Raw genomic sequence first — 12,486 nt, forward strand, 5'->3', positions numbered from 1 at the left:
ACTTAACACCTTGTTTGGAATAAAATACTGATCAATGTTATGTCAATACATAATGAGCTGTTTGCACAGAGATCTTTTTAAAGGATTTATAATGAGACAGCATTTGATGTGAGTGCACCGTTGTAAATATATTTATATTTCATTTTATATTAAAGGTTTATTGACTAAATGTGTGTTTGCTTTTTTATTACTGTATATGAATACAACAATAATTTCAAAGTCAATTGGGCCATGTAAAATAGTCATGTATGACAGACTCAAATTTAAAACGTTTTCATGTTGCCTTTCATGTTGCCTAAAAAATAATGTGACGCCAATATGCTGTGGTTGTGTCTGAACATTAGATTATCCTCTTAGTAGCTCTACATTACCACCTTGTGTTCACTTAGGCTACTGCACTCTATCACTCCAGCTGTGGTGATTGTTGTTTTCGCAAGTTGGCTAAAACAGAGCAGACTACTTATCTGTGTATCAATATACATTATATCTGCTTGTAGTGTCTCACTGTCTCTGCTTGACTCTGGAACAGAAACTGTGCAGTTTCCTCACGGATCGGCTCATTCATTAAGTACAGTTTGGACGTCTTTTGCGTTCTTCAGCTGGGAAAAGGGGGCTTGGCTTTCCTGTCGTCTGCTCGAACAGACGCTGAAGCGTCCTATTGGCTGAGCCTGCGATCGGGGATAGGCACATGTGTTTTTAAAGTGCGTCCTTGCAACGCCAAATATCTTCTTCAGTAGCCTATTGCTGAAGAGGGTTATGTCAGAAATTGTCATGTCTGCCGATAACTTCAGTGCGTATAAAATAACAGCAAAGGAAAAAAGGGATCCAGTTTGGATATTATCTGGCGCATGGGAATTACAGTAAGAACCTGCTGATTTGTGACCAACAGGTAGGCTACGCAAACACAACATTTATAACGATATGAATATACATTCTGTATTGATGGATTGTGACTTTATGGTTATAATTAGATTAGCCTCGTTGCAAAAGTTTTCTGATTGATGCGAAAATGTATGCTCTAACTGAAACAATATAGGCTGCAAAAGTTATTCATTAGTTTGTATTTCATATGTTGTTACAATGTTGCTTTCAATAACGCAGTTATTATATTATTATTATCATTATTATCATTGGCTGTAGTTTAAAAGTTGAACTGATCATGTTGAAATGAAATGCAAACAATATAATTAGGCCTATGCTACTGTTGTGATGCACCTGTTATCATCCATTCTACTCATAGATGGGCTCTGGTATCTTCGTTCTTCCAGGATAGCCTGTGATTTCTATTTGATTTGGACTCTGTAGCTCATGTCTTCCCTTCTTCGATGATCTAGCTCCATCATCGATTTTTCTAAATCAATTATCAAAGCCTAGACTCCGAAGAATAAAGATAAATATGAATTATGATCATGTGCAACAACTGCTGAGTAAAGCAATACATACTAATGGGTCATAACAATAGAAATAGCCTGCTGAATATTGGCTAGGAGTTATTGATTTGTGTCATTAAAAATGGAGCAGCTTTATGTAACCAGTTTCCATCTGCCTCAGCTGTTGGCTCTAACTGACAACACATGCAAAACAAACAAGCACAGGTTGTGTAGCCTGTGGAAGCCTTGGTCTGTCACCATGTAGACAAACCTACTTTAATATGTGATGAGGAATAGTGGCAAGCTACAGCTCAGTGGGAATCAAACCAACAAACAATGAGATACTTTTTTGTTAGGCATATATACAGTACTGTCCTCTTGATCTGTATTTCAAATCATGTAGTCTAATTCTAGCCTTTAGTCCAGTCTAACGTCTCTCTTGTGTCAACGTCTCATGTAATACTAGATAACAATCAAGTCAAATACACTTAGCTTATTTAAGAGGATGTGGTCATAGCGTTTAATTTGTGATGATGGGGAAGACATTGCTGTCAAACGAATTCAGCCTATAGGTAGCACATTCAAAGTCAACAAGTCTTTCTCCTTCCTCAGAATGTGACATGCAATGTGGTCCTGCAGGTTAATAATAATATAACTTGGGTCTTGGTATAATACAGCAATTGTGAATATAATTTAAAATCATGTCACCGTCAGCATGTCTGCATTAAATGACAGATTGGCTACTTAAAGAAAGTGCTTGAATGAAGCCCAATACTCCCAATGGTGTGTCGGTGTGTGGCTAGTTGCTATTCCTAGTCAACCTAGCAGTGACATCATTAGGTGAGAAAAACAAAGATGGTGCAGAGGGATTTAGGAACCATATACAGCACAGATTTGAACGATATATATATATATATATATGTGCTGTGCTTTCAACACTGCATCAAGGCAACATGAGAAGTTTCATGTAGGCTATTCAGTGTATTCCACTAAGCAGACCGTTAGACTTTATTTGGTACTGCGTCAGACTCCTTGCCCTTCTCTCCTTGACAGAATACAGACAGACAGACAGACAGACAGACAAACAGACAGACAGACAGACAGACAGACAGACAGACAGACAGACAGACAGACAGACAGAATAGTTTTATAAGGTGATCAGTCGTATGTCTGGCTGGCCATGCCCTTTTTTAGCCTGTGGTGTTGCATTGTGTTGGACCTTCCAGGCCACATCAGACCAAATCAATAGCTTTTCTAATAGCTTGCTCTGTTATGACACAAGGATACGATTGCTTTCAGAGAGACTGACCCATCCCCTCCGAATAGCTGCAAGGTTTAACCTTATTACGCCAGTTAGTTATATAAGATCGTTTCAGCCATGCATTGCATGCATACAGGTGTTATTGTACTACCACTCACTAACTGCGATGGAATAGTGTGACGTTATCCTCGATTGTGCAAATAAGTTGAATTCTGCAGGCACCGTTTCATAACAACAGTAACATAAAGTAGGTCTTGTTTTCCCATTTTGTGTCAGTGGAGGAAAGACGTCAAGATTAATTTTAATATCAAGATTTATTTTAATATCAAGATTCATTTTAATAGCCATAGTGAGTAATGAGATTACAAATGAGGAATTTGTGCTGCGATCATATCAACAGCACAAGATGGAGCAAAACAGAAAACAATATCACATCTTAAATTAACCTTGAATTATAAATGATAAAGTACAAAGTAAAAGTCCTTCATATGATAGAGGGGGGGGGGGGGGGGAAGGGGCGAGCAGTAGGATAGTGTCTGTTGGATAATGCCCATGGGGTGACCCCAGCCCGTTGCAACCCTGTGCGTAGTGCTCTGGGGGGAAGGGAGTGACACGTGGACAGGCCTAGGCTATCTTTTTCCCTTCACTACAGAATGCTCACTGGATTAACAAGAACTTGATCTGTAATTTGACTCAGCTCTCCATGGACTCACCTACCTAATTAAAACTTACATTAAGCAGGGTCAACATTATTCCGCACTTTTGTCAGCAATCTGAGTGCTTGAATACAATGTTTTAATGCAATACTGACAGTGCATGCACCACAAATTATGTGCGTTGTGTTACGCAGTTGTACAATATACAGTATTTTATACTGTCTGTATATGCAAGCGCGTGCGGGCAACATTGAGTGTTCAATGCATTATTTAGACCACAGGTAACCACACACCCACAAGGCACTGATCTTTGCTCTGGTTTCTGCCAATTAGTTTAACACAGTTTTCTTTCGGTCTGTAATTTCCACAGCCCACTTCGCTGATGAGGTCCACAACACCCATCATGAGAGAGGACTGATCAGCCTCACGAGAAGAAGCGCACACTGCTGGAGTAGCACAAGCCCGGTTCACCCTGTTCCCCCTCAGGATCCAGTCCTGTTCCCCCTCAGGATCCAGTCCCCATATTTTTCTGCTTGAGTTTGTCCCTGGGATCGTTCAAAACTGTTTCTCCAACGCTTCTACCAAAAACTCAGACTGTTTTCCAAAGCAGAAGCGGCCCCGCCCCCCCAGGCAGAAGCGGCCCCGCCCCCCCAGGCGGACGCAATGGGGAGCCCGCGAACCCAGCGGTACAGCATCGTCTCCTCAGAGGAGGATGGCATGAAGCTGGCCACTATTTGCATCCCCAATGGATATGGGAATGGCAACAAAGTGCACACAGGTCACAAACACCAGAGCCGCTTTGTCAAGAAGGATGGCCACTGCAATGTGCAGTTCGTCAACATGAGTGAGAAGGGTCAGCGGTACCTGGCAGATATCTTCACCACCTGTGTGGACGTCCGCTGGCGCTGGATGATCCTCATCTTCTGCCTTTCTTTCATCCTCTCGTGGCTTTCTTTTGGTTTTATGTTCTGGCTCGTGGCCCTCTCGTACGGGGACTTGGAGAACGAGACTCAGATCTGTGTTTCTAATGTGGACAGCTTCACGGCTGCCTTCCTGTTCTCGGTGGAGACCCAGACCACCATTGGCTACGGCTATCGCTACGTCACAGAGGAATGCCCCATCGCCATCATCGTGGTCGTCTTCCAAAGCATTGTGGGCTGCATCATTGATGCGTTCATCATCGGCGCCGTCATGGCCAAGATGGCTAAGCCCAAGAAGAGGAACCAGACCCTGATATTCAGCCACTTTGCGACAGTGGCCATGAGAGACAGCAAGCTATGCCTGATGTGGCGCGTGGGGAACCTGAGGAAGAGTCACCTCGTCGAGGCCCATGTTCGAGCCCAGCTGCTGAAGTCCCGCACCACAGCCGAGGGGGAGTTCATCCCTCTGGATCAAGTAGACATCGACGTGGGCTTTGATAGTGGCATTGACAGAATCTTCCTGGTGTCTCCTATCACTATTGTACATGAGATCGATGAGGACAGCCCGTTCTATGAGATGAGCAAGCAGGAGTTGGAGACATCAGAGTTTGAGATTGTGGTGATTCTGGAAGGCATGGTTGAGGCTACGGCCATGACGACTCAGTGTCGGAGCTCCTACGTGGCCAGCGAGATCCTCTGGGGCTACCGCTTTGAGCCGGTGCTCTTTGAGGAAAAGAACTACTACAAGGTGGACTATTCTCGCTTTGACAATACATATGAGGTGCCCAGCACACCCCATTGTAGTGCCAGGGAGCTAGCTGAGAAGAAGTCCAACGCCTCCAGCTGTAGGAACTCCTTCTGTTATGAGAATGAGGTGGCTCTGGAAAAAGTGGAGATGGAAGAGGAGTTTGAGGAAGAGGAGAACAAGGAGATAAGGGATGGGGAGGGTGGGGGCATTGAGAATGCTGCACTTGAGGACTCTGTTGAATCCAGTCCAGACCCCATGCCTTCAGAGTCAAGGCCTTTGAGAATAGAGTCAGAAATATGACTGCAGGGATATTGAAGGGTGAAACACCACAGGGTATGTTAAGGTTAGTGTGAACTTTGCTCCCGATTGCTATTATTGATACAGCATGACAGTTAGTAAAGGACTGTGATTTGAGTATAGAAATTCTCTGTGCAGAAGCTCAAGCACAGCATGGAAATCCAAGGACGTTATATTATTTATGGTGATAAATACTGGTGATATATGAGCTGAATGGAGACCTGTGCACCACAGGAATAAGATGGGTTAAGTAGCATGGATGTTTTTTGTATGTTTCCCTTGATGAATTAAAATGTGTCAGAAGAATAGCCAATTCACAAAAATGGCTTAATTTGCTGAAGACAATCTAAAGAGATAGCATTTTTGCACATTTTCCATTGAGCATTCTGGTTATAAATGCCATTTCTGAACAAAATAGGAGAATAAAGGATATTCATTTCAGCGTAACCTCCTGTGACCTACAGCAAGTCTCACTTTGTGGGGGAAAATCTAAATTTAATTTATTTGTTAATTTGTTGATTGATTTAATTTTTCAAATGCCAATTTAAATGTATATATATGTCTCCTTATAAAGACAGCAATAGTTCAACAATCTCTGTTTAAAAAGCTGAAATAATTACCAGAGAGTTTGACCAGAGAAATCACCAGCAGAAATAGGCTAATGTTTGTTAATGAGCTGGTCTCTTAGCATATTATCTCAAGGTACATCTCTGTACTTCCTCTGTGGTGGTCGTCCTGGTGTGCTCTCACGGCCTTTTTGTTGTTTGTGTGTGCGAAAGGGAGAGTGATGTAGGAAAGAGTCGTCTTGCACAGATTACGAGCACGCGTGCATTATGCTGCTCGATCCATCTTCTTCTTGTCTATGTTTAGCATCTTTTGCAACGTGAGCCTTCACACGAGTCACAGTCCCTCTGGAGGCAGCCTGAGCCTTGGCGTTTGGCATGGACACAGCACACGCTGCATTAGCTGTCAAAGGAAGCAGCATAAAGAGGCCACTCAGTATACAGAATACCGCCACTTCTTGCAAGCTTCCATGTTCTATTGCAGTGGTTCTCAGTGTGGGGTCCGGCCCTGAGGGGGTCCCCAGCAAATGGATGAACTGTTCAACTTCAGCATTATTTCATTTACAAGAAGTTAAAGGGATACTCCACTTTTTCGGGAGTTTAGCTCATTTGCCACATCCCCCCCAGATAACCGAGATACACCATGCCTCACCGGCACTGTCCGCGCTGTTTACAGTGAGCTACAGTCGTGAAGTTAGTTAGTATCGCCATAGACTGGAGGGTAATGGTACAGCTGTTAAAGATCTGCCAAAATACACATCTCATGGTGCCAAAATACATGTTGTGCTTCAGGTACTCACCACACGATGAAATATTAATCCAAAATGCACATAATCTGTCTTTTTGGAGGGAAAAGAGGTAGCCGGCACTACTTTCCAAACATGGCCGCTGACCTCTTTTCCTTCCAAAAATACAGATTATGTGCATTTTGGATTACTATTTCATCGTGTGGTGAGACCCAGAAGCACAACATGTATTTTGACGCCGTGAGATGTGTGTTTTGGCAGATTCCTAACAGCTGTACCATTACCCTCCATTCTATGGCGATACTAACTAACTTCACGACTGTAGCTCACTGTAAACTGAGCGGACAGTGCCGGTAAGGCATGGTGCATCTTGGTTATGTGGGGGGGATGTGGCAAATGAGCAAAATTCCCGAAAAAGTGGAGTATCCCCACAATTAGGGTATGTAGAAGAATGACTGTTTTGGGCATAGATTCACTGTCATCTCTCTACCTACAATACAGATAGTCTCCGATTTGGCTCTGAAAGACAACATCTCATCAAATGGGGGGTCCGTGGCCCTAACCTGCACTAAATTAGGGGTCCTTAATATGAAAGAGATTGAGAATCACTGCTCTAATGTGCAATACAGGTCAGTGGTAGAACGTGACAGCAGGGTCTCGGTAATAAGCTAAACCCTGAGCCGGAAAAGACTATGAATGTTGATGGCAAGTGCTGCTAAGTTACATATTTGTATGTTCAGTAATAAATGTAGGAGCCAAAATGTATTATTTGTCTTTTAAAGTATCTGTTTTGAATAAGATGGTAATAATGTGGTTTATTTCCAGAGGTTGACAAGCACGAGTCTTTCAGTGTGTTATTCAAAGCTATGGTGCACTTTCTTCCTCACAAGAGAATTTCTCCCATAACAGCGGAAACTGTTTAATTACCCAAAACCAAATCATGCGTCATGTAGTCCTGTTAGTTGTCGCTGATTTGAAATCCGAACATTTCCTCATCTAACAGTAGCTGGCTGTTGGAACACTGAAATACATTATTTGAGTTGATTGTGATGTAGTCTATTATATGAAGATCAGTGTTCTTGGCATGACAGTTACTTTACCATTGAGGGTCTTGTGGAGAGTTTTTGCCGTTTCTGAATGGGCCCGTGCTTATGATGTGTTGTCATTAGTTGTTAAAATGGGTTATTCAGCTCCAAACACATCCTAAACAGTTGAACAGTCTTACACAAGATTGAGATTTAATGGTTTGTTAACTAATCCTTATGAGCTGGTCACCCCCCGGGTTTTATCTTAACACATTGTGGTTGGATGAATGATCCTTTCAGTGGAAGCCAGAACACGCTTCTCACTAAGCGAATCATTTACATCATCTTATCTGTTCTCATATTGACACTTCTAGTGTCCTAGGTCTTTATTTTTCTACCAAGGTCTTCCCACACTGCAAAAAAAACATCCATCTTAACAAGTCATTTAGTCCCATATTCAGCCTTGAAATCTTATTTTTCATAAAACAAGAGAAATTTTGCCATGAGGAGAGAACATGGTTGGTTACACTGTAACCGAGGGTTATCTGAGTGGAGAGAAGTATAATCCCATAGGCTACACATGGAATATGTAGGGTGGAGAGATACTGTAGTCTTAACATGAAAGCCAACTCCACTTGATTCCAATGCAGTTTCACTCGTTTCAGGAATCTTGCAGAAATGTGTCGGTATCTTCAAACAAGTTCAAATAAGGCAACATCACTGTACTGTACTCCTATCAAGAAAATGGCACTTCATTCTACAACATTCTTGAAACAAGTTGATTTGCATCAGAAATGACTGAAATTATAAATTTAAGACTCAATAATAGAGTAAATGACTTGTTAAGATGGACTTTTTTGCAGTGCACCTTCCTGCACAAACCAGAGACTGTACAGATTTTATTTTTTATCTTTTGTAAATTATAATGCAGATACTGTATATTGATATTGCAGTTGTTGAAAACTGATTATGTTCTTTTTTCAATAAAAAAGTCAAAATCGTGATGAATTTGATTGATTGAATGTGAATACCACATCAACTTCGACTGGCTGATGTTGTGTGTATCTATAACCTTTGAACTGATTAACAAGGAGTGTCCATCAACCAGTTGATGTGCGTTTACATAAGCCAGGCATGTCCAAAGTCCCGCCCAGGGGCCAATTGCGGCCCGCAGGCTGATTTTAAGTGGCCCATGGATTGTCTCTCAAAATATACTATATGTGGGGCCCTCCACACATTATTGGTTAATCAAGCAAGTTCACTTTGCATTTTTAACGTTCACATAACGATGGCAGCACTATCATAATCGACAGTAATGATGCCACAGTGATGACATCAACAGTGATGATAACGTCATCGTTGATGCCGTCACTGATGATGTCAGATGTCACTGTTGAAGGTTAGATCATATCGTAGCATACTCTTGCTTGCAAGTTTGTCTGTTATTACCAGATCCTATTTACCCCTCAATAATCTGTGTTGGCCTGCTTCAGCCTCCACCTGTCAAGTGTCTGTGCGTGGGACCGTCCCACCTAACAGTACGATCTGACCAAAACATGGAGTCAGCAGACCCAGACCACCTCTGCACTGCACTGTCTCACCAGGGAGTTCTCATTGGCCGACATGAAGCGCTACTTTGGGACGTCAGCAGCCGGCATGAACAGCTCCTGAGTAGCATTGCCGAACAACTCTCTAAGCGTGACACTCCTCAGACCAGGACTGTTCACTCCGGCCTGCTGCTTGTCCACCAGCCTCCTTCTCTTCCTCTGGCTCATTCCAGCACAGGGCCTCTTTGGGAGCCCCACATTCCTCCTCCCCCGACCGCCTCTGTCTCTCGGTCGCTTCCACATCCAGAGCCCATGCAGCTGGGGAGAGCTCACCGCCATTTAAACAACAGGAGCTGCCTGTACTGTGGTCAACCCGGCCATTACCTCTCCACCTGCCCCCTGCGTCCAGCAAAGGCGCAGGGGGCAGCCCATGCAGCTATAGGCAGAACACACATCACCCCAGAGGAGAAGCAGCACCGTTTAAACACCTGGAGCTGTCTGTACTGTGGTCAGGCCGGCCATTACCGCTCCACCTGGCCCCTACATCCAGCAACAGGGCCCATGGGCTTGCTGCCCCATAACACCCTTAGCAGGTCCGGAGGGCGAGGCTTCTGTTCTGGAGCCCATGCAGCTGGGCAGATTTCACATCAGCCCAGAGGAGAGGTGCCGTTTCTCTGAAAAGGTTGGGGACTTTGATCGGATGGTGGATCGTCTCATTGCCTCTCCCTCTCTTCAACGGAGGTTATGGATGGAGGAAGTCACAGCCCAACAGCGCTGGTTTAAGGAGAGGCCGTGGGTGAGTCACTTTGTACCCCACCTTAATGGGTGGGGGGCGCTGGGGTGGTTCTGCCCCTTTCCCGCCCCTTCCCCTATCTGTCTGTCTGTTTGTCTATCTGTCTGTCTGTCTGTCTGTCTGTCTGTCTGTCCATCTGTCCCCCGGGGAAGAAACCTCTGGTCTCTGCTTTTGACGTCTGCAACAGTCCCCTGTCCCTATGTTGCGCTGCAACAGTCACTATGGCTCCACCTTCTGAGTCTGCAGCATCCCCTTTGGCTCTGCCTTAAGAGTCTGCTGCAGTGACAGTCCTGCCTTCAGCAGCCTCCGCTGGCCCACGGCCTGGCCTTTTGAATCTTCGAGGCCCCCCGAACCTGCAGTCCAGCTCTGCAGGTCTGGCCGTGCACCTGACAAGTCTAGCCGTGCACCAGGTGGCACCCGTAGAGGGGGGGGGGGGTGTACTCTTAGATCAGGGATGGGCAATTATTCCTGGAGGGCCACATGAGAAACCCAGATTGTTGCTGGGTTGCTAAAAAACTATTGTCATGCCGTGACCTCTAATTTGATCACTATATTAAAGTATAGAAAACATAGGCCATTTACACCTGGCACTACCATGCGTTTTCTGTGATCAGATTGCAATCGGATAGTGCTTGACCACATTAGCCTGATTTCATTTAAGCCTGGCGTTAGCATGCGTTTTGGGTGATCAGATTGCAATCTGATTGCAATCTGATCACCCAAAACGGGTGTCTTCTCAATCCACATACAGTTGCTGTATGCAGATTGAGAGGACACATTGCATTTACACTTGTGTATTAATGTGGTCACAATGCGTGCCTGACCACCTCCGGAGGTGGTTTGGCCGATCAGATCGCGATCCATCTTCAATGTGTCTTGGGGGCGTTTACACCTGTACTTTCAAGTGGTCAAGCACTAGCTGATTGCAATCTGATCACAGAAAACGCATGTTAGTGCCAGGCGTAAATGGGCTCATACTGTACACTTAACAACCCATTTACACCTGTTTTTTAAATGTGACATGTTTCCAGATAAGTTATCTGGATGTAATCTGGATTCTGGCCCCCGTGCCGCATAATGCCCAGGTCTGTTAGATGATGTCACTGATGATATCCACAGTGATGATGCGACAGTGATGATGTCTACAGTGATGTTGTCATCGTTGAGGATGATGTCATCCTTGATGACGTCACTGATGCTTGCAGGTTTGTCTGTTAGCAGATCGTGTTTATCCCTGAATAATCTCTGTTGGCCTGTTACAGCCTCCAGCCTGTCAAGTGTCTGCGCATGGGTCCACTAGCCTGCCACTTAACACCAATGCATGTGCAAGGTCAAAAAAATTAAATTTGAATAAATCCCAAGGATTTGCATTTTGACCTAAAAGTATGACATCTGGAGCTGCGGAGCAGAGGCCTGCTTGACTGTTTTAGCTATGGACACACATGCTGCTCCTCTCCTTTGGAGCTGTGGCCTAAATTCCAGGCTGCTAGCTGTCAGAGCGCACGTCATCATTTACTATAATTCACCAAACTGACTCACTCCAGCTCTGTGAAAGCCTACAGACCCCATGCACTCTATATCAGTCCCCTCTGCTGGAAGTCATTTTCAATGACAGCAATGGAAAGAACACCTCATCCTCATTTCCCGATCTTTCTCAGTAAACTGTGGAAAGTAAGAGAACTTGTACAGTATTCTTGCACTAGAGACTGCCGTGAGAAAGTGTTCAATCATATTAAAACAGTACAGTTTGAATGAGCGAAATGGAGAGTAAAACAACATACGAGGTAGAATTAGATTACTGCCTCCCCTGAACCTTAGCTGATTTCATGATTTTATTTATTTATTAAAAATAAATGATTCAAGATTCAATAAATGTATTGCTATGTCAACATAGTTGATAAGAATTTCTCTCAGACAAAGACAATGCAGCAGCACACAATATTATACAGTACAAACAAACAGCAGTTTTTTCCGGAAGAAGGTGACCCTCTCTACCACTTGTCGGTTGATGGAAAGAGGGGGAAGGAGGCTAGTGCTCTTTCTAAAATCAACAACCAGCTCTTTCAGGTCATTGCTCTCACACCTTCTCTGTGGTAGCCTGATTCATTCATTGTTGGCAATAATATCGACCACAGAGGTGTCATCAGCAAACTTATACAACAAAACTTTGTAAGATTTTTAAGAGAAAAGAGACAATGGCTGATGGAGATCTGTCCATCCCCAGCTGCATTGTGCCAGCATGAGAGGCAGTTGGGGGATGTATTGATCCGACGCGTCGGCAGGGAGGCAGTGAGCCGATTTGATTTGGGTCTACATATGGAGTGGGAAGCCTCAGGGCTTTTTCCACATTACCCAATGAAACAGCCACAAAGCTCAGGCTCGCAATGAAAAAGGTGACCGCCCCTCTGCCCTTCCTAAATGCTTCAAAAATATCTATTGATTTTCAGTGGGGCAGTCTCATAGAGTAGCAGGGATGAGGTGCCTCAGATGAGGAAACTCCTGATTTCTGGACAGCTCTAGAATCCATGTCCTGTGATCAAGCTGATCACACACAGCCCCC

At 44.1% G+C, this 12,486-nt stretch overlaps 1 pseudogene across 1 annotated transcript; it reads left to right on the forward strand.

The window, feature by feature from the left end:
- Positions 1–3,848: 3,848 nt before the first annotated feature.
- Positions 3,849–5,255, forward strand: LOC310788383 (inward rectifier potassium channel 2 pseudogene; annotated as a pseudogene). Its single transcript has one exon. The product of its transcript is annotated as an inward rectifier potassium channel 2 pseudogene (transcript).
- Positions 5,256–12,486: the final 7,231 nt, after the last annotated feature.

Source organism: Poromitra crassiceps (genome assembly GCF_964638095.1).
Source record: "Poromitra crassiceps genome assembly, chromosome: 13".
Taxonomy (NCBI): Eukaryota; Metazoa; Chordata; class Actinopteri; order Beryciformes; family Melamphaidae; genus Poromitra; species Poromitra crassiceps.